The sequence below is a fragment of the Thalassophryne amazonica genome, chromosome 4 (assembly GCF_902500255.1).
Source record: "Thalassophryne amazonica chromosome 4, fThaAma1.1, whole genome shotgun sequence".
NCBI classification, from domain to species: Eukaryota; Metazoa; Chordata; class Actinopteri; order Batrachoidiformes; family Batrachoididae; genus Thalassophryne; species Thalassophryne amazonica.
The window spans coordinates 36,456,304-36,477,961 of NC_047106.1; positions in this window are offsets into that span (position 1 = coordinate 36,456,304).

The window sequence follows — 21,658 nt, forward strand, 5'->3', positions numbered from 1 at the left end:
GACTCATCTCTGTGCTCGTCCTGTTAGACCTCAGTGCAGCTTTTGATATTGTTGACCATAAAATTTTATTACAGAGATTAGAGCATGCCATAGGTATTAAAGGCACTGCGCTGCAGTGGTTTGAATCATATTTATCTAATAGATTGCAATTTGTTCATGTAAATGGGGAGTCTTCTTCATGGACTAAGGTTAATTATGGAGTTCCACAAGGTTCTGTACTAGGACCGATTTTATTCACTTTATACATGCTTCCCTTAGGCAGTATTATTAGACAGCATTGCTTAAATTTTCATTTGTTACACAGATGATACCCAGCTTTATCTATCCATGAAGCCAGAGGACACACACCAATTAGTTAAACTGCAGGAATGTCTTACAGACATAAAGACATGGATGACCTCTAATTTCCTGCTTTTAAATTCAGATAAAACTGAAGTTATTGTACTTGGCCCCAGAAATCTTAGAAACATGGTGTCTAACCAGATCCTTACTCTGGATGGCATTACCCTGACCTCCAGTAATACTGTGAGACAGGGGTAGGCAACCTGTTCCAGAAAGAGCCATGAGGGTGCAGGTTTTCTTTGCAGCCACTGACTCCACCAGGTGATTTTACTGATTAATATCACTTTGAGCAGATGGAATCAGTTAATCAGTGAAATCACCTGGTGGAGTCAGTGGCTGCAAAGAAAACCTGCACCCTCATGGCTCTTTCTGGAACAGGTTGCCTACCCCTGCTGTGAGAAATCTGTCATCACTTTTTACTCTTAGTCTCTTACAACGTTGTAGCCTAAATACACGAGCTTTCTAGGAGTCCAATTCATTACGCATGGTCAGAGGCAGGTACCCTCCGGTGTGCACTTTTTTGTGGGGAGGGGGGGGCGACCCCGCCCCCTGTGATAAACTCATCGCCCCTTAATATTTTTGTTTCTGGCATCGGGCCTGCATAAACAAAACCAAGCAAATACACTCGCATGCTCAGCACTGCCAAGAACTCAGAGTTCTTAATGCAACAAACTATCATTTTATTTATAGCCTTAATTATAGCCTTAATTTTTCTTCCCTTTTTAGGATCCCTTGTTCAGTTCCTGTCTCACACTTTCAGTTATAGTGGAGATTGTGTTTTCACAGAAATGCAGAGCAGACCTGCTTTCAAAAATAAACAAATAAATAAATAAATAAAATCAGCTCTTTTAATAATTCAGCATTTGAGTAAAGATGAAAAACACACAAGACAGAAAAGAGACACGACTCAGACAGTGAACAAGGTCAAAATATGGAGAAAAGAAAATACAGATTTGGCATGTTTTCATTGCTCTGAGAGATCATATTCAAATCAAATCCAAGATAATGTATAAGAGCAACCCAAACCTGTCTGGAGGAAAATATATATCTGATTGGCATTTTCACAGTAAAAATTATGAGCTTTGTGTCACATTGAAATAATAATAAAAAAGATTCAGTAATTCCAATGGTAATGTGAATGCAGGACATTTCATGTGTGGTTTTATGGAACACCAGAGTCCTTTATCTCACAAGTAGGATGTCAACATTCTTAAATCAGATACCAGATTCAGCCTGAGGTAATACACAGGTGGGCAGTTTACAGGCAGAGGCGTCTGTGAGGGTTTGCACACAAAAGTTACTGATAAAAGGCCAGACGTTAACGTCCATGAACACCACCAGAAGCACCAGTACAAAAAGCAATGATGTGGGAATTGCAAGGACCACTAGAAGATAACACAGGAGCACAAAAACAACCAACTGACATTTCAGCAGTGGGAATGTAAAAAGGCAGGGTTTAAATAAACTGGGAAGTGATTACTAATTGGAGACAGGTCCAGACAATCAGCAAATGCAACACCGGTGTGAGGGCCAACAGCAAATGAAATCAGAAAAGAGAAGACAAAGTAAAATAGGACGTGATCACAAAATGACAAAAACAGAAATTAACCAAAACAGAGAACCTTTAGAAATTAACAGCAAATACTTAGAAATAACCAGAACAGAAATAAACAGCAAAAATACTTAAACTGTGAACAAGCAGGAAATAAGCATACACAAAAAGAGGGAACACATAATTCAGAACTGACGCAAGATAAATCCAAACTACAAAAACACAGAGAGCCTAAGATGGATTTTTTTCTCTGACAGTACGACTGCTGAGAGAATGATCAGATCAGATACAGGTCACGTACAAGCCTGAAGGCCCCTTCACACATAGTGCGAAGGTTGGATGAAGTGCACACTTTGTACGCATGACACAAGAATCGTGTGCAAGCTGTGTAATCTCGTCCCTGCCACCAATGCCTTGTACACCTGTTGCTGCAACTATTTGTGCACACAAGCGCCTGAAAGACAAAGTGTGCACTGTGCGAACCCATCGCACCCTCTTGCAGCAGGTGCCGGCCAAATTCCAGGTGACACGCAGGAACACCTAACACTGCTCAGATGGCACTTAGAAAATGTGTGGCCAGTCGCACTCTTGGCATGACAACAGACTGCAGACAACCACTGTCGTACTGCTGTGAAATTTGTATAAGTTCCCCATGAGTGTGACTTTCCAAAGACACACTGACATGTGGGTGTGTGCGCTCCACTCACGGGAGGTGTGGCTTCCGACAGAAGCAGCTGTGGTGATCTGTCATTCTGGACATTCCAGCTACACAACACCTACTGTGTTTGGACAGTTATGGACTAACAACTGTCCACTGTGAGGCGCGTGTGTCTGATTGCTGTATTTACGTTGACATAAATAAAAACATATATATCGGCGTGGTGGTGACAAGCTGCAGCAAGTGAGCGCGCACAGTGAGCGGACACTGACAGCCCCCCAGGTTGAAACGGACTGTCAGATCAGAACACGTAGCGGGCGATCTGACTGTCAGGTCACCCACGTGAGCTCTGTTCCACATGACACGGTGTCTGTGCTGTGGGGCGCCGTCCACAAGACACACGTATCTGGCTGAACACACCTGACCAGGAGGCTAGATGTGGACATGATCAGAGCACACTGCTTCTCATTCATGTCATTTCATGACTGTATGTCTGTAACCATGGATCATCTACAAAGGAACAGACGGATCATATTTGTAGTGCTCGCTTGATAAATGCGGCGTTTTTATATGGTGTGGGATTTTAATTTTTTTTTGTAATACTTCCATGTCCTTCCTGATATGAGGCAGCTTCCCGTAGCTTTCAAAGAACAGCTCTGTAGCTCAGTGGTAAAGTCTCTGACTGGGAATCAGAGGTTTTGAAAGGTGCAAGTTTGTGTCCCGGGTGGTGTGTATTTCTTTTTTTTTTCTCTTTTTTTTATTATTCCACATAAGCGGCACGATGTGGTCCCACAGGTACCAGCTGGTTTTTATTTCTTCCAAATAAGCGGCGCCATGTGGTGCACCTGGCACTGTTCCTGCTCAACGGACACTGGCGCGTGCATGAACTCTCGCACCGGGTTTGTGCAAGCCTGCCCATCAGCGTGATGTTTCATGCGCAATGTTTCGTGCACTAATTTAGAACTGTTTTGCGCTGTTTGTCCAAACGCCGTCCAAACTTTGCACTATGTGTGAAGGGGCCGTGAACATGACCCACAAAGGGAGTTTTTCCTTCCCACTGTTGCCAAGTGCTTGCTCATAGGGGGTCGTTTTGACCGTTGGGGTTTTTCATAATTATTGTATGGCCTTGCCTTACAATATGGAGCGCCTTGGGGCAACTGTTTGTTGTGATTTGGCGCTATATAAGAAAAAAGTTGATTGAGTTGATTGATTGATGAAAAGATGAGATCTGACAAATTGTTTGATTGAGGTCACTTCAGTCATTAATGTGAACGCAGTGTGTATGTGTGCCTGCATGCTGCCATTGAAGTTGTGCGCTTACGTGGGCAGTGTTAAAACAAGCAGATGCTTACGAATGTCTGTGCATAAAACAAAGTGGAACAGCTGTAGCTGTGTTTCACTGAGGCATGCAGAGAGCATCAACATCTAATCTGTCATCCCGGTTAACTTTAAGGGAAGTGATCTCAACAGATATTCAGAAAGCCCTCGTTCTCGCCTCATAAAGAGTGTTGGGTATTTTCTCCTCCAAACATTTTTAAAACCTTTAACAAGACAAACAGAGTCAAGAAACACCAGTGAGACAGAAAGTCAAATTTTACGCGCGGAGTGCGGCCAGGCTGTACACCAAGGCTACACTAAAGTCTGGCCTGCTTTTCCGCTCTTTTTATTAAGAGACGCCCTCATCACATAAACAAAAAACTTGTCCTAAGGGTGGGGGTGATGACGCAAGACAAGTTTCTTCCCGTAACATAAACGCATACGTCAATAAGTGCAGCTGTAAGGAAGGACACTTTCTTTTACACAGGTCAGCACATCTCGTTCGTCTGTTGCAGTTATCAGCTGTTCTGCATCTGCCTGAAGTGTCCTGTCCTTCACACTCCTTCACACTAAGCACCACATCACAACAGTCAAAACGTTCTCTTACTCCCAGTTGTTAAGAGGCTGCGAAAACAAAGTTATATTATAATAATAAGTACATCCAGCCCTTCATTCCCAGCTCAGATTGACCCCAGAGTGCTAAAACAAAATTGAATTCTCAGGCTTGGTTAAGACAGGTGCAAAACAGCACAACACCGTTCTCATGAGAAAGAAGACAAAGCTAAAACAAGGTTGAATAACACATACATTCTCAGGGTGAAGTGCAAACAGCACAACACCGTTTTCATAAGAAAGAAGACGAAGGTACAAATGTTTAACAGTGATAACATATATATATATATATAAAATCCTTAACAAAGAGCCTGTGTTATATTGGCATCAGTGGCGGGTGGACTGTGCATTTCAAACAGATTTGATAAACAACAGAGTTGATGTGGCATTTTAAAATGTAAGGCAGTCATTTCAGCACGCAGAAGGCAGCAAATCTGCCGCTGTGAGGAGCATTTTGAGATGTGCTGTTAAGTGTTAGTGAAGAAGCGATGATTCAACAGCACAAACAAAACATGCAAATAAGAATTTAAAGTGTCAGCACTGCTGCACGGATTTAAGGACTGCACTAGCTTATATTTCCCATCATACTCTGTCGTGTTGATAGGACTAGAATTTAAAGGTCAGTTCTGTTAAAGTATGTAGACCTTTCCCATTTGCATAACAGACCTTTTGTTGTGAAAGTGTAGGAACACGGACGCACAACAGGCGGCGTAAATGAACGGGTAATGGATAAGCCAAAACAGTAACAATTTAATGTTGTAAATTGTGCACAACGGAATACAGACAACAACAAGTTTGGAACTACAGTCAATTTTTACCAGAACCAGCTCCCAATTCAGATCAGGGAGACAGACACCCTCTCTACTTTTAAGATTAGGCTTAAAACTTTCCTTTTTGCTAAAGCTTATAGTTAGGGCTGGATCAGGTGACCCTGAACCATCCCTTATTTATGCTGCTATAGACTTAGACTGCCGGGGGGTTCCCATGATGCACTGTGTGTTTCTTTCTCTTTTTGCTCTGTATGCACCACTCTGCATTTAATCATTAGTGATTGATCTCTGCTCCCCTCCACAGCATGTCTTTTTCCTGATTCTGTTGTGTGCTGGGGTGTTTGGCTGGCTTGGTTTTTGTTTTTCTGTTTCTCCCACCAGGTGGTATGCATTCAGGACTGAGTGGCTGAGTATTAGGACCTCGCCCTGAACACCTGAGGCTTGTTTTCACGTGCAGGTCATCAGGACTCACAGCTGTGGTGTATTCTGTCTTGATCAGAGATTGCTGCACTTAAACCTTGAATGCACAGTGTGTGATTGCCAGAGACTCGACCTTGTGAGCAGACGTGTGAGATCGACATCAGGAGAACAATCTCACCATTACGGACGCAGAGACCGCTCCAGGTTTGACGCCACAGTCTGTGAAGGAGGATTGGGTGAGGTCTCATGCTCTTCAGCACACTTCCTGAGGTAATTTGGTTTTGGTGACTTTTATGAAGTAATGACAGTGGATTTGGTGTCCCTCACACCTTGTGTTATTGAGCTGTCATGGTATGCTAATTGTCTAATCAGCTTCTGCTGCAGTGGAGATTTGAACTGAGTTGTTCCGTGCCTGCAGGGTGAGAAGCTGATATATATTTAAGCCAGGAAGTGTTTGCTGATTGTGTGCACCCTTTTGAGCTGTGTCTCTCTGTGTGGAGAGTGTTGGACTCACCTCATGTTTTCTTTCTTCACAGACTCGGTTTGTCGCGGCCACCTGGGGGATGTCGGCGGGGTCCCTGGGTCCGAACTGCTGTGGCTCCGGACCGTTTGCGCTCCTGAGAGCGCGCCGTGTTTTCACTTCACCAGACCGCGGACATTTTTGGTTGTTTATCACTGCACTTATTATGATTATTAAATTCTGTTATCTTTTGAACCATGCTATGCTTATTTCGTGCTGGGTCCTGTCAAACGCTGGGTCGGTGCTCCGATTGCGTCCGACACATAACAGATTCTCTCCCTCAGCCCCAACCAGTCCCAGCCGAAGACTGCCCCTCCCTGAGCCTGGTTCTGCTGGAGGTTTCTTCCTGTTAAAAGGGAGTTTTTCCTTCCCACTGTCGCCAAGTGCTTGCTCACAGGGGGTTGTTTTGACCGTTGGTGTTTTTCCGTAATTATTGTATGGCTTTGCTTTGCAATATAAAGCGCCTTGGGGCAACTGTTTGTTGTGATTTGGTGCTATATAAATAAAATTGATTTGATTTGATTTGAAAGCCAAAACTCCTGCCCAGGCTGATACGTAGGGGCCGGGGCACGCCGGCGGTCTGCATGGTTCTTGGCCCTCGTCTGGGCTTTGAGCAGGGCAGAGCGGGCGGTACGCCACACCCGATGGCACCTTCTCAGATGGGCCTGGACCGAGGGCACCCCGACCTCTCCCTCCACTAGCGGGAACAATGGGGGCTGGTACCCCAAACGCACCTCAAATGGGGAGAGGCCGGTAGCAGACGATACTTGGCTATTATGAGCGTACTTGATCCAGGCCAGATGGTTACTCCAGGCTGTCGGGTGCGCGGAGGTCACGCAGCGGAGGGCCTGCTCCAATTCCTGGTTCGCCCGCTCTGCCTGTCCGTTCGTCTGAGGATGGTACCCAGACGAGAGACTCACGGTGGCCCCCAGTTCCCTGCAGAAACTCCTCCAGACCTGAGAGGAGAACTGAGGACCACGGTCTGAGACAATATCCGATGGAATCCCATGCAGATGCACGACGTGGTGGACCAGGAGGTCTGCAGTCTCCTGGGCCGTCGGGAGCTTCGGGAGGGCCACGAAGTGGGCCGCCTTGGAGAACCGGTCCACTATCGTGAGGATGGTAGTCATGCCCTGGGATGGCGGGAGGCCCGTGACAAAGTCCAGGCCGATGTGAGACCAGGGGCACGGGTAGAGGCTGGAGGAGGCCTTGGGCCTTGTGATGGTCGGCTTTGCCCCTGGCACAGGTGGTGCAGGCCTGGACATACTCCCGGACGTCGGCTTCCATAGACGCCCACCAGAAGCGCTGCCGGACCACTGCCACGGTCCTTCGCACCCCTGGATGACAGGAGAGCTTGGAACCATGACAGAAGTCTAGGACCGCAGCCCTGGCCTCAGGTGGGACATACAATTTGTCCTTCGGACCTGTCCCCGGGTCCGAGCTCCATGTCAGGGCTTCCCGGACGGTCTTCTCCACGTCCCAGGTGAGGGTGGCCACGACAGTGGACTCAGAGATGATGGTTTCCGTCAGGTCTGACAGCTCGGTCTTGACCTCCTCTTCGTGCACCCGGGACAGGGCGTCAGATCGTTGGTTCTTCGTCCCGGGGCGGTAGGTGATCCGAAACTCAAAACGCCCGAAGAACAGTGACCAGCGGGCTTGCCTGGGGTTCAGACGCCTGGCGGTCTGAATGTACTCCAGGTTCCGATGGTCCGTGAAAACCGTAAATGGTACCGATGCTCCCTCCAACAGGTGTCTCCACTCCTCAAGAGCCTCCTTCACCACAAGAAGTTCCAGATTGCCGACATCATAGTTCCTTTTAGCCGGGGTCAACCTGCAGGAAAAGTAGGCACAAGGATGGAGAACCTTGTCTGACTCCCCGCTCTGGGATAGCACGGCTCCTATCCCTGAGTCAGAGGCGTCCACTTCAACTATAAACTGGCGATTGGGATCGGGCTGCACCAGAACTGGTGCAGTCGAGAACTGGCATTTCAACTCCCTAAATGCGGCTTCGCACCGATCCGACCAGGTGAAGGGGACTTTTGTGGAGGTCAGGGCTGTCAGGGGGCTAACTACCTGACTGTAGCCCTTGATGAACCTCCGGTAGAAATTTGCAAAACCGAGGAACTGTTGCAGTTTCCTATGGTCACAAACAGCCGGTTCTCCAACAACCGCTGCAGGACCTGACGTACATGCTTGACATGGGTTTCGGAGAAAAGATGAGTATATCGTCTAGATATACAAAGACAAACCAATGCAGGAAGTCCCGCAAGACGTCATTAACCAATGCTTGGAACGTCGCGGGCGCATTGGTGAGGCCGAACGGCATGACCAGGTACTCAAAGTGACCTAACGGGGTGTTAAATGCCGTCTTCCACTCGTCTCCCTTCCAGATCAGAACCAGGTGATAAGCATTCCTAAGATCCAATTTTGTGAAAATTTGGGCTCCATGCAAGGGCGTGAACACTGAATCCAACAGAGGTAACGGGTATCGGTTGCGAACCGTGATCTTGTTCAGCCCTCTGTAATCAATGCATGGACGGAGTCTGCCATCCTTCTTGCCCACAAAAAACGAGTCCTGGATGTAGGTCTCCATTGATTCGCATTCCGGACGTGAGAGGTTGTACAGCCTGCTGGACGGATACTCAGCGCCCGGTATCAAATCAATGGCACAATCGTACGGACGGTGCGGGGGCAGCGTGAGTGCCAGATCCTTGCTGAAGACGTCAGCAAGGTCATGGTACTCACCTGGCACCGCCGCCAGATTGGGGGGGACTAAAACCTCCTCCTTAGCTGTCACACCGGGTGGAACCGAGGATCCTAAACACTCCCGATGGCAGGTTTCGCTCCACTGAACCACAAACCCAGATGGCCAATCAATCCGGGGATTGTGTTTTAACACCCATGGAAAACCCAAAATCACTCGGGAGGTAGAAGGTGTTACATAAAACACAATCTCCTTCCTGTGATTTCCAGACACCACCAATGTCACTGGCTGTGTCTGGTGTGTGATTAGTGGAAGAAGGGTGCCATCTAGTGCCCGCACCGACAATGGTGACGGTAAGGCCACTAGAGGGAGCCCAACCTCCTTTGCCCATCTGCTATCCAGCAGATTCCCCTCCGACCCCGTGTCCACCAGTGCTGGGGTGTGTAGGGTTAGATCCCCACTCAGGATCGTGACTGGGATGCGTGCAGATTTTCGGGGTCTCCCCGCGTGGGTATTGTGACCCACCCTTAGCCCAGTCTCTAAGGACGAGTGCTGCTGTATTGACCGTTTGAGGCATTTTTTCTGTGTGCTCGGTTGAGCTGCAGAGAAAACACTCCCCACGAATCAGCCTCCTTTGTCTCTGATCTGATCGCCTTTTGGCCCTGCTCGTTTCCATAGCAACATCAGCAGGGGGAGCTGTCGTCACGTGGAGTGCCCTGGCTGTGGAGAGTGGGGAAGTCGGCTCCCTTTCGGACCCGGGAGGGAGAGCGACGGCTTGTGCCTGACCACGCCCTTCGTCTCGCTCCCGTCGGTGTTCTGTTAATCGGTTGTCTAACCGTATAACCAGGTCGATAAGCCCGTCTAAATCCCACGGCTCGTCCTTCGCCACCAGGTGCTCCTTAAGGACCAGAGACAGTCCGTTTACAAAGGCGGCGCCGAGCGCAACAGCATTCCAGCCGGCTCGCGCTGCCGCGATGCGGAAGTCGACTGCATACTTCACTGCGCTCCGACACCCCTGTCTTATCGACAGCAGCACGCTTGAAGCGGTCTTGCCTCTGAGGGTGGTCGAACACCTGTCAGAACTCCCTCACAAACCCAGCGTATGTCGGTAGGAGCCGTGAATTCTGCTCCCAGAGCACCGTAGCCCAGGCGCGTGCCTCTCCTCGAAGCAAATTTATAACGTAAGCCACCCGGCTAGCATCTGACGCGTACATGACGGGACGCTGTGAAAAGACAAGCGAGCACTGCACCAAGAAGTCTGCGCACGTCTCCACACAGCCTCCGTATGGCTCCGGAGGGCTTATGTATGCTTCAGGGGAAGGTGGGGGGGTTCGTTGAATGACCAGTGGAATGTCTGTTTCTGGCATTCGGTCAGCAGGAGGAGGTGCTGCAGCAGCGCCCTGGGCATGCGCTTCCACCTGGGCGGTGAGAGCCTCCATCCTTCGATTGAGAACAATGCTCTGCTCGGTAACTAAGTCCAACCGAGCAGTAAAAGCAGTAAAGATGTGCTGCAGCTCACCTAACACGCCTCCTGCTGGCGCCTGTGCACCTCGCGCTTCCATTGGCTGTTCAAGCGATGGTTGACGCCCCTCGGATCCATGACGCTGGCCGAGAAATCCTCTTGTGAAAGTGTAGGAACACGGACCCACAACAGGGGGCGTAAATGAACGGGCAATGGATAAGCCAAAACAGTAACAATTTAATGTTGTAAATTGTGCACAACGGAATACAGACAACAACAAGTTTGGAACTACAGTCAATTACATGTTGGGTGACGTGTGGGCAGGCTTGAGGATAGGAGACGCCCGTCCAGAACCGAGCCGGATCCCACACGGCCCTCACCGCCAACGGATCTGAAGAACACCGGAGCCGCCAAGTCCTGAGTCTCCAGGTGGCCACCGTCTCCAGCTGTCAGACCTGGCACTGCTGGCAGAGAACAAAAACACAGGTGAGTGTGAGTACGCACACTCAGTAATCCCACAGTCTGTGTTCTTTTGGGAGGTAGCATCTCCACCTCCAATCACACACTCGTGCAGCTCCTGTTTAACCACTTATCTGGTTGGGATGTGAGGTGAAGCAGTCGCTAATCACACCAAACGCCAATCCAGCAGATAAGGAAACACCACAGGAAAACGGCTGCAAAAGAGATCAGACTATGACTCAGTTTAAATTCAGCAGAGAAATTACCTCCAAGGTAGCTGATTTCTCGGCGGGGAGGTGGAGTTGCAGTCCGGCCTTTATGGTGGTGGTGATGTGGATGAGTGACAGCTGGTGCTGATGACGGGTGACAGCTGTCACTCCCGGTTGCTATGACGCCCTCTCGTGCTTGAAGCCCGCACTTCAAGCAGGGCGCCATCTGGCGGTGGTGGGCCAGCAGTACCTCCTCTTCAGCGGCCCACACAACACCTTTGTGTGATCTTCAATAATCAAATGATGGTATGGTGTTTAATCTTAGTGTCTTTTGCTCAGCATATCCAAATATAACCCAAAGCTGAAATACCCTCGGCCTTATGAGCAATGTGTTCTTTATAAGTTGTTTAATTAATTATTAAGATCCTATTGTCTTACGTACAGTTTGTACATGTTCAAATCAAATCATCATTTGTTCTTGCGCAAATCAAGGAATATTTGTAGATCAAAATAATAATAATAAAATAAGCATTTTCAGTTTCAGAAGTGTTTATTTCTTGCTAGCTTTTACATAATATATGAAAAAATCGTATCTTATCTTATCTTATCTTATATAACCTCTTAAAATAGGTCAAGGTTAGCCATCTTTGAACTTGTCCAAGGTCTGTCCCCAAGAATGTTCCATGTAAATTTGAAGCCTCTGGCAGTAACAGCACTGGACTTATGCTCAGCATAAGTCCAGTGCTGATAGTTGTCAGTCCTTCACCTATCACCATAGTTTTGGTGTCAAATGAAAGCTAATGATTTCTAGTTGTAATATTGGTGTTTATTCTAGGTCATGAGGCTTCAGTTTTTCTGTCAAAAAACCTTTTATAAAATTTTTGATCTGGGTTAGGGTTGTGTATATGGTTGTACTGTAAGCCATATTGGGAAGTGCCATTTTACATTACAGAAATGAGATAGATATTATATTAAAGTAGAGAAAATGTACTTTTCAGAAATATATAGATTGATATGGTTGATATTATATATGTAGGTATTTAGATCAAAAAGTGCTAAAATTCGGCCCGCGAACGGCACTCGCAAGTTGTTTTCAACCTTCAGGTGAATTCTGCACCAAAAGGTACACCGGGAATGAGTTATTTTCCTGTTACCACTCAAATTTCCATTTAGGACATTATAGAGGTTGAAAAAAATCAGGTGGCATTTTGTTGCGGAGGGGGGTGCATGGTAGGTTATCTCAGATCCCGGTCTATGTGGGGGCCATACAAACTATTGAGTAACATTTTGAGTTGCTGCAATGAAATTTTGGCAAATTGGGTCCTGATGTGGAATGGGCTCAGTCCACATTTTGAAAGATGAGTTAAATCTAACTGATGATGTGATGAGAAAAGTCTGTGATTGTATTAAGGATTCTGATCTGTTCTCTGCATCTCACAAAGGTCTACTGAGAACAACCTATGCAAGAGCTCAGACATTCAAACGCATGTTCAAATATGTAGAGCCTAAAGCAGTTAGATTAAGATATGATGATCTTGCTCTGTACTTGAAATATTTCATCAAAAAAAGAAAATGGTTCACATGTACCCTTTTGAACAGACAAATCAAACAGTTCAAGTACAAAGGTTCTGATGCTCTCACAAAGCCATGCACGGTCAAATCTGGTGCACTTAAACTCTCTGGTCAAGCTGTCCAGATCTGGCATTTTTTGAGGTTGCTACCTGTTCTAATTGGCAACAAGGTCCAAAATGCTGATGATGAGGTGTGGCAGTTGACTCTCCTGCTCAAAGATATTGTCGATATGATTTGTGCACAAAATATTTCATTGTCACAGATAGCTTATCTTGAAGTCATAATCCAAGAGTATCTGGATTCAAGAAAGAGTTTGTTTTCTGAGAGTACTCTAAAACCAAAAGACCATTATACATGTATGAGACATTATCCCTCACTAATTATGAAATTTGGCCCCCTTATCAGATTATGGACAATGCGTTTCGAAAGTAAACATAGTTACTTCAAGAGATGTGCCAGGCATTTGAAAAACTTTAAGAACATTTGCTTAACTTTCTCTGAAAGGCATCAGATGTTTCAGGCATATGTCTCGGCAGGATCAGCATGCAGCACGCTTCTGCAAATTAAAAATGGTTGTGCTTTTATTCCCAACATTTAGAGTGACACAATCAATCATGCTGTCAGTGAATTTGGATTTTCAGAAAATGATACTATTGTCTCTACAGAAATTCAGTACAAAGGTACATTATACAAGAAGGGTGATTTCCTGGTCTTGAATAATGACGAGTCCATGGAATTTGGGGAGCTTGTCATCATTTTAATTCAGGATAATGCCACTGTGTATTTTGTTATGGACACTCGCAAATCTGACCATCTTCCCAAATACCACCTGTACTCTGTGACAAAACAAAGTACAGGAATACAGTGTGTTAACATTAATGACTTGGTAGATTTTTATCCATTAACATCATACATCATTGATGGATACAGAGTCATTCCACTGAAACACAGCATTTTGTCAAAGTGATCTTGGCCATGTTTGTAGAGCTTTAAAAGTGGCCATTAAATAATTAAGGACAAGTTTTAGAGCATATTTGGCCTCAAATGGTGAATGTAATGATAATTTTAGCCTTTAGTGGTTCTCTGTTTTTGATCTTCCCTGACGAGTGTGCATAGTTTAGAATATATTTCATATTGGAATTAGAGTTGTGTCAATGAACACAATATGTACATTGTTCCCGAGTAAATGTGTCAGGTTATTTTGTAATATTTCCTTTTATGTCTTAAATGCAAATTGCAGAGATGACTGAATCATTTCTACATTCCACCATCACGGAGGTTTTGCCTGACCTTTCAGAAGTATCAAAGAACATCTTGGAAGAAACTCTACAATCCCTGGGGGTAGAGACCCATGATGACGTTCACTTTACGAGGTCTGTTAGAAAAGTATCGGACCTTTTAATTTTTTCAAAAACCTGATGGATTTGAATCATGTGTGCTTGCATGAGCAAACCTTGAACCTTCGTGCACATGCGTGAACTTTTTCACGCCTGTCGATTGCATCATTTTCTGGTAAGCAACCTTTGTGTGAGGTGTGTGTCGTGCGCTCAGCGGATTTTCATTCCAAGGAAAAAGACGGAACGACTGGAGCAGCGCCGCATCAAATTTTGCCACAAACTGGGCGACAGCCAGGTGGAAACCATTCGGAAGATTCAGACGGCTTTCGGTGACTTTTCAGTCGTGTGAATATCCGAGAAATTGTGGAAGAGGTGGGCATGTCACAACATGTCCTGTGAGACTTCAACACGAAGGCGCTTTTGCTCCGCCGTTGGCAGCTTTGTGCCGAAGCCATCGGCATGATTTTCACCGCCACTCTTTTCATGGCCAAATCTTCTGTCACAGTGGAATGGTCCGAAAAAGTGCTGATGTCCACCTCTTCCGCAATTTCTCGGTTAGTCACACGACGGTCCCACATTACCACAGCATTCACTTTGGAAATGATCTGGTCTTTTCAGCATGTTGATGGCCGACCAGAGCGTGGCTCGCTCTCCACCGTTGTACGGACATCTTCAAACCGGTTGTACCGCTCCTTAATCTGTGTGATGTCCATAGGATCATCACCGAAAGACATCTGAATAATCCGAATGGTTTCCACCTGGCTGTCGCCCAGTTTCTGGCAAAATTTGATGCGGCGCTGCTCCAGTCATTCCGTCTTTTTCCTTGGAATGAAAAAACGCCGAGGGCACAGCACACGTCCCACACAAAGGCTACTTACCAGAAAATGATGCAATCGACAGGCGTAAAAAAATTCACGCATGCGCACGAAGGTTCAAGGTTTGCTCATGCAAGCACACGTGATTCAAATCCATCAGGTTTTTGCAAAAAATAAAAAGGTCCGATATTTTTCTAACAGACCTCGTATTAAGGAAGAGGACTTGTTGTCAGCCTTGCGGCCCATACAAGCTTGAAAGCTTATTGCTGCATGGAGTAAGTTCAGCATTGCTGTTCATGTTGTGACCAGTTATCCACATGGCTATAAAAGTTCACTCGAACTATAAAAACAGCTATTTTATGTCTCTGTTTTGTGTATGTATGTTTTTAAAGGTCAGGCCAAATAAATTGCTTCTTCAAGCCTTGCTGCCTCACCAGGACCTTCCACATACATGCTGTCACCATCATCAGCTTCAACTTCATCATCCAGCAGCAGTCATAGCCCAGGTGGCTCTTTTCCAGACTCATTCCAGATTCCATGGGGAGAGTTCCCCGAAGCTTTGATGCAGGCTTTGGAGAGAGATAAACATCCAGGTCCATGTTTGAGGAGGGAGATGGTTAGAATTGTGGTCCGTGAAATGATGAAAGTAACACCATCCATAAGTAAAATGAATGCTACTGATGTGGCCAAAGAAATGGTGGCAAAATATCCACAATCACTTCAAGATGTCATTGAGGGTCACATAATAGGGACTGGGTACCGCTCCCTAGCAAAACAAATTCAAAACAGAGTTGAAAACGTGAAACGGCCTCTCACACCAAAAATAACAAAAAGGAAGAATTGGCACGACTCTGACGCTGATGAAATCCCCCCTGAAAAATGGGCAGGAATTCAAGACACCTATGGGTGTATCAATTGGCATGTCAAGTTTCTTCCCCTGGGAGAAACAGCTGAAAGTCAGCAGCAGAAAAAAGAGAAGCTTAAAAGTCTGTTTCGACAAAGTGACCAAAATCCAGCTCCTATGAAATTGCTGATGGAGTCGACGTTCTATACCCAACGCCAAGAGGTCAACCAAGGAAAAGACGTAAAGCACCGTGTTGAAAACTGGCCATATTGGTTTACTGAGATTGGCATGGCAGTACACTTCAATGAGCTCACAGGAGTAGAACTCAAAGAGACCTTCCTCAGGAATGTGGAGCAGAAGGGGGAAAGGCTCTTGCACTTTATGAAAACTGTTGCTGTGAACAAAAGCAAAAGACTCTGTCAAGCTGCGATGAAGCTACAACTGATCAGGGGAGAACACACAGATTCCTCTGAAGATGTCACTGCTGCTTCTTCTGGCTTACTTTGATGACAAAGAAGATGTGATGTTCCATTATGTGGAGGACACATGCCTGGCTGGGGAAATGGACATGGATCGAGTTCCCTTGACCCCTTGTGTGGTAAGTTAACCTCACTCACCTGTGTTTGAGACAGACAGCTGAGACATAGTTGCTGTCTGAACATGGTGTATTCTGGAATAGAAATCTGTATTTCTATCCCAGAATTCATCATGTTCATGCAGCATCTGCAGCTGTCTGTGTCTCAGACGTTCATCTCAAATACCCCCCGTTCACTCACTCACGCACTCACACCTCTCTCTGAAAACATGCTCTCATTCACACAACACACACCTCTGTCTCAACCTTTTTTTCAGTTTGTGTGGGTTTGTCACTCATATATATGTCAAAATAGAGTCTGCGGTTTGGTAGAATTGGAGATCGTCATCAATGGAAACTCTACTAGTAGATTCTCCGATCAGAGACTCTACTGGGATTCTGCCAGTAGAGTCTCTGATCGGAGAATCTTCTAGTCTACTAGACTCAGAGACGGTACTAGTAGCCACTACTGGTAGAGTCTCCTATTCTACGAGATCACCCATTGAGCATGTTTGGGATGCTCTGGACCGGCGTATATGACAGCGTGTACCAGTTCCTGCCAATATCCAGCAACTTCGCACAGCCATTGAAGAGGAGTGGACCAACATTCCACAGGCCACAACTGACAACCTGATCAACTCTATGCGAAGGAGATGTGTTGCACTGCATGAGGCAAATGGTGGTCACACCAGATAATGACTGGTATCCCCCCCCCAACAAAATAAAACTGCACCTTCCAGAGTGGCCTTTTATTGTGGGCAGTCTAAGGGACACCTGTGCACTAATCATGGTGTCTAATCACCATCTTGATATGGCACACCTGTGAGGTGGGATGGATTATCTCAGCAAAGGAGAAGTGCTCACTATCACAGATTTAGACTGGTTTGTGAACAATATTTGAGGGACATGGTGATATTGTGTATGTGGAAAAAGTTTTAGATCTTTGAGTTCATCTCATACAAAATGGGAGCAAAACCAAAAGTGTTGCATTTTTATTTTTGTTGAGTGTATATATATATATATATATATATATATATATATATATATATATATATATATATATATATATAGATATAGATATAGATATAGATATACATACACACCTGTTTTCTTGGACACTTGAGTTAGTGACAGACATGTTGAATGTTAACATTGTTGTCGGTGTTGTGTGTTGGGGGGTTTGGCTGGACATTTTGGTGTTGTTTTCTTTTCTTTGCTCTCCAGGTGGTATGCAAACTGGTTTTTGTCTGTGGAGACGGTGCTGGCAGAAGAGTCCGTCACCCTCATCAGCATCATTGGCTGCACTTGTGGAGGATGTTCACGTGCAAACTTAAAGACTTTCAGCTGAAGCAGATAATGAGATGGCGTTCTGCATTTAAGCCATGAGTGATTCGAGCAGAATTGCCGGGAACTCGACCTTGTGACGTTCGTTTGTGAGACGCTGAGGACCGCGCCAGGGTTTGACACATCGTGCCTGTGAAGGAGGACGGGTGAGGGACACATGCTGTCAGCACACATCAGAGGTGATTATTGTCTGAATAAGTGTTAACAGTAATTTGGTGCTTTGTTATGCAGTATATTTGAACATTGATGAGAATTGTGCAGCTCGCTTCTCACTGCCGTGGCGTACGGACTGATGATCCTCCACCTGTTGTGAGAGGCTGCTCATTTACATAAAGCTTAAATTCAGACCTGAATGTGTTGCTGATAGTGTGTGCCTTTGAAGGATATTTGTTGTAGCTGTTGACTTATCTCACCTTTTCCATCCTTCACAGAGTCAGTTTGTCGTGTCCACCTGGGGGGTGTTCGGCGGTGAGTCTGGGTCCAGAAGCGCCGAGCTTTGATCCATTTCGGCGCTGGAGAGCGCGCCGTCCTTCACCTCGCCAGACAAACACACATTTATGTTGTACACCAATTATTGCACGGGAGAAAAATAAAATTGTTTTGTTTTTGGAACCGCTTTCTGGTTATTTAGCGCTGGGTTCAGTCAGACGCTGGTCGCGCTCCTCAACTTGCGTCTGCACATAACAGTAGTTCCCGGCCATTCCAAAATGGACCCAGCGGCAGAAGCGGTTCCTTTTGCTGAAAAAGTTCAAGAATACTTGGAGAAGATATGGGAGCAATTACGGCCTCTCGTAAATCAAATTAAACAAACAGATGCTCGCATTACGGAGCTTGCAGCGCAAGCCGTTCTGCTTACTGCTGCTCCAGCTGTGGCACCATCGATACCGGTGCAGATAACTCCGTCACCCAAGGGGAGGCGGAGTGCGGCGGATTATTCCGTGGATTTCCGAATTTTTTCTGCTCAGACCGGTTGGGATGCCGCAGCTTTGAGAGGAGTGTTTGTGGATGGTTTGAACGATTCATTAAAAGATGAGCTAGCAGTCCGTGATGAACCAAAAGATTTAGATGAGCTGATATCTTTGGCTATTCGTCTAGATGATCGGATAAAGGAGCGTGGATGCGAGAGAGGGTGGACATCAGAGCGGGTCTTTTCATCTCGGGGCTTTCCCCGACACAGATCAGGGCTGCCTCTTCTTCGGCCCACTGAGACTCCTCCGACAGGACCTCTGGCTCCTCTTGCGGATGAGCCCATGCAGCTCGGACGAGCTGAAGCCGCCATATTGCCCCGGTCACATAAGCGTCAAGAAAGAGAACAATGACGTATCTCCAGGTGTTCTTAGACAGGCATAATAATGGACACAAAAAAAAAAAAAAAAGGGGCAGATCTTTGGTTGTTTAGTTATTTGGGCTGTTTTTTGTTTTCATGTAAGGGGTTATAAATTGTTTGGGGATTTAGAGGCGGTTCTGGTGGAGTGAACGACTGGCGGTTTGGAGCTCGGCTGGACTCAGGTAATCATTATTTGAACTTAGGTAATTTTTGTTTGAGGATTGGGTCGTTTTGTTGTTTTTTTATTTCCCTGCTTCCCTAACCCCAACCTCACATGCTCTAAGACCGATTGTCTTGTGGGTTGTGGGGTGGTGCAGGTTGGTTACGTTGAGCGTATCTCAGAAAACCTCTGCACCTAGGGGGGGTTGTCAGGGGCGTTTTTTTGGATTTGGTTGATGCCCGGTTCCACTCCAGCCCCGGTGGGCCTTTGAACGTTCGTCATTGGTGTTACAGGGGTGTGGTGCAGCGGGAACGTACCTCAGTCGGAGTGGTGGGCCGATCTGTGCCGTTCGCCATTTCGGTAGTTCCACCCCTCCCGATGGGCTGGTGGTATGGTCGGTTTGGGGCACCGGACGTATTTCCGGTTTTCTGCTGCGCTTAGGGGATGGGACTGGATTAGTTTTTCCTGTTTCCTTCCCCAGCTTGGTAGTTTTGTGCCGTTCGCCAAAATTGAGCTGACGATAGGCTCTGGGAGTGATCTGGGGTCTTTCGGTGTGCTGGGGGGGGGTAACAGGGTTTGCCAGTTGTTTTATTTGCCCCCAGGGTGGTTTTCTGAAGTCCGCCGGGGGTTGGCTTTTTGTGTTTTTATGTTTCCTTCCAGGTTCCACCTCCAGGGTTGATGGGACGGTCCTCTGGGGGGGAATTGGCTTGTGGGGCCGACTAGCCAAGTGTGGCTGGGTCTGGGGTTCCTGGGTTGTGGGGAGGGTGCCTCCTGGGGTTAGATGGTACGGTCCTCTGGGGGGCGCTGTTGCTCCATGTGTACCTGGGGACCTCTGTGGGATTCCGGCTTTGGCTGTTACTCCTGGAACTGGCGATAAAGGTCTTCTGGGGGGTGTTGGGCTCTGCAAGTCGTTCTGGGGGGGTTGTTTGTTATTTTTCTTTGTGAATTTATGTTGGTATTGTGTTGTTGGGGCTATGTTGGGTTTTTGGATTTGCGTGTTTTTCTTTTCTTCCCGGGGTTGGATGGGACGGTCCCCTGGGGAGGGTTTGTATGTTGTTTTGTATGTTGGGTTGTATATGGGACTTTTTGGGTTTTTTTTGTTGATGCCAGCCGGCCTTCCAGCCGCGGTGCCCTGTCCTGCTGTCTGCGGTGGACCTTGGGAGCGTTATGCCGTCTGCTTCCTGACGAGGACCCTGGAGGGAGGTGCTGTTCTCTGGCCTGGTCTGTTCGGTCGCCGGGAGGCTTCCCGTTGATGGGGGGGTACTGTTGTGTGTTGGGGGGTTTGGCTGGACATTTTGGTGTTGTTTTCTTTTCTTTGCTCTCCAGGTGGTATGCAAACTGGTTTTTGTCTGTGGAGACGGTGCTGGCAGAAGACTCCTTCACCCTCATCAGCATCATTGGCTGCACTTGTGGAGGATGTTCACGTGCAGGCCTAATGACTTGCAGCACCTGTGGATGATGCTCACGTGCAAACTTAAAGACTTTCAGCTGAAGCAGATAATGAGATGGCGTTCTGCATTTAAGCCATGAGTGATTCGAGCAGAATTGCCAGGAACTCGACCTTGTGACGTTCGTTTGTGAGACGCTGAGGACCGCGCCAGGGTTTGACACATCGTGCCTGTGAAGGAGGATGGGTGAGGGACACATGCTGTCAGCACACATCAGAGGTGATTATTGTCTGAATAAGTGTTAACAGTAATTTGGTGCTTTGTTACGCAGTATATTTGAACATTGATGAGAATTGTGCAGCTCGCTTCTCACTGCCGTGGCGTACGGACTGATGATCCTCCACCTGTTGTGAGAGGCTGCTCATTTACATAAAGCTTAAATTCAGACCTAAATGTGTTGCTGATAGTGTGTGCCTTTGAAGGATATTTGTGGTAGCTGTTGACTTACCTCACCTTTTCCATCCTTCACAGAGTCAGTTTGTCGTGTCCACCTGGGGGGTGTTCGGCGGTGAGTCTGGGTCCAGAAGCGCCGAGCTTTGATCCATTTCGGCGCTGGAGAGCGCGCCGTCCTTCACCTCGCCAGACAAACACACATTTATGTTGTACACCAATTATTGCACGGGAGAAAAATAAAATTGTTTTGTTTTTGGAACCGCTTTCTGGTTATTTAGCACTGGGTTCAGTCAGACGCTGGTCGTGCTCCTCAGCTCGCGTCTGCACATAACAGTCGGATTCTATTTGTTTTTGTAGGACAGTCTTGCTATTCCTTCAGACGGATGATGCTGAGTATGGATCAAGTCATCGTGAACGAGAACATCTCATCCTTCATCACATCCTTATGCATGATGTTTTGTTGGGAAAGTGTAGTGACACGGACCCACAACAGGGGGCGTAAATGAACGGACAATGGAAGGAGTCAAATTAGAACACTTTACTGTTGTGAATGTCACAACCAAACACTGCAGATTACAGAATGTGCACAAGTCAATCAATAAAGGTGTCGTGTGGGCAGGCTCGATGATAGGAGATGCCCGTCTGGAAACGAACCGGAACCACACGATTTCCACTGCCACCGAACCCGAGGGATACTGGAGCCGCCAAGTCCCGAAGTCCCCAGGTGGCCACCGTCACGGCGTGTCGGATCTGGTACTGCTGGCAGAAAGCAAAGACAGTCAAGGGTGGGTGTGTGAACACCCAGTAACAATCCTGGTG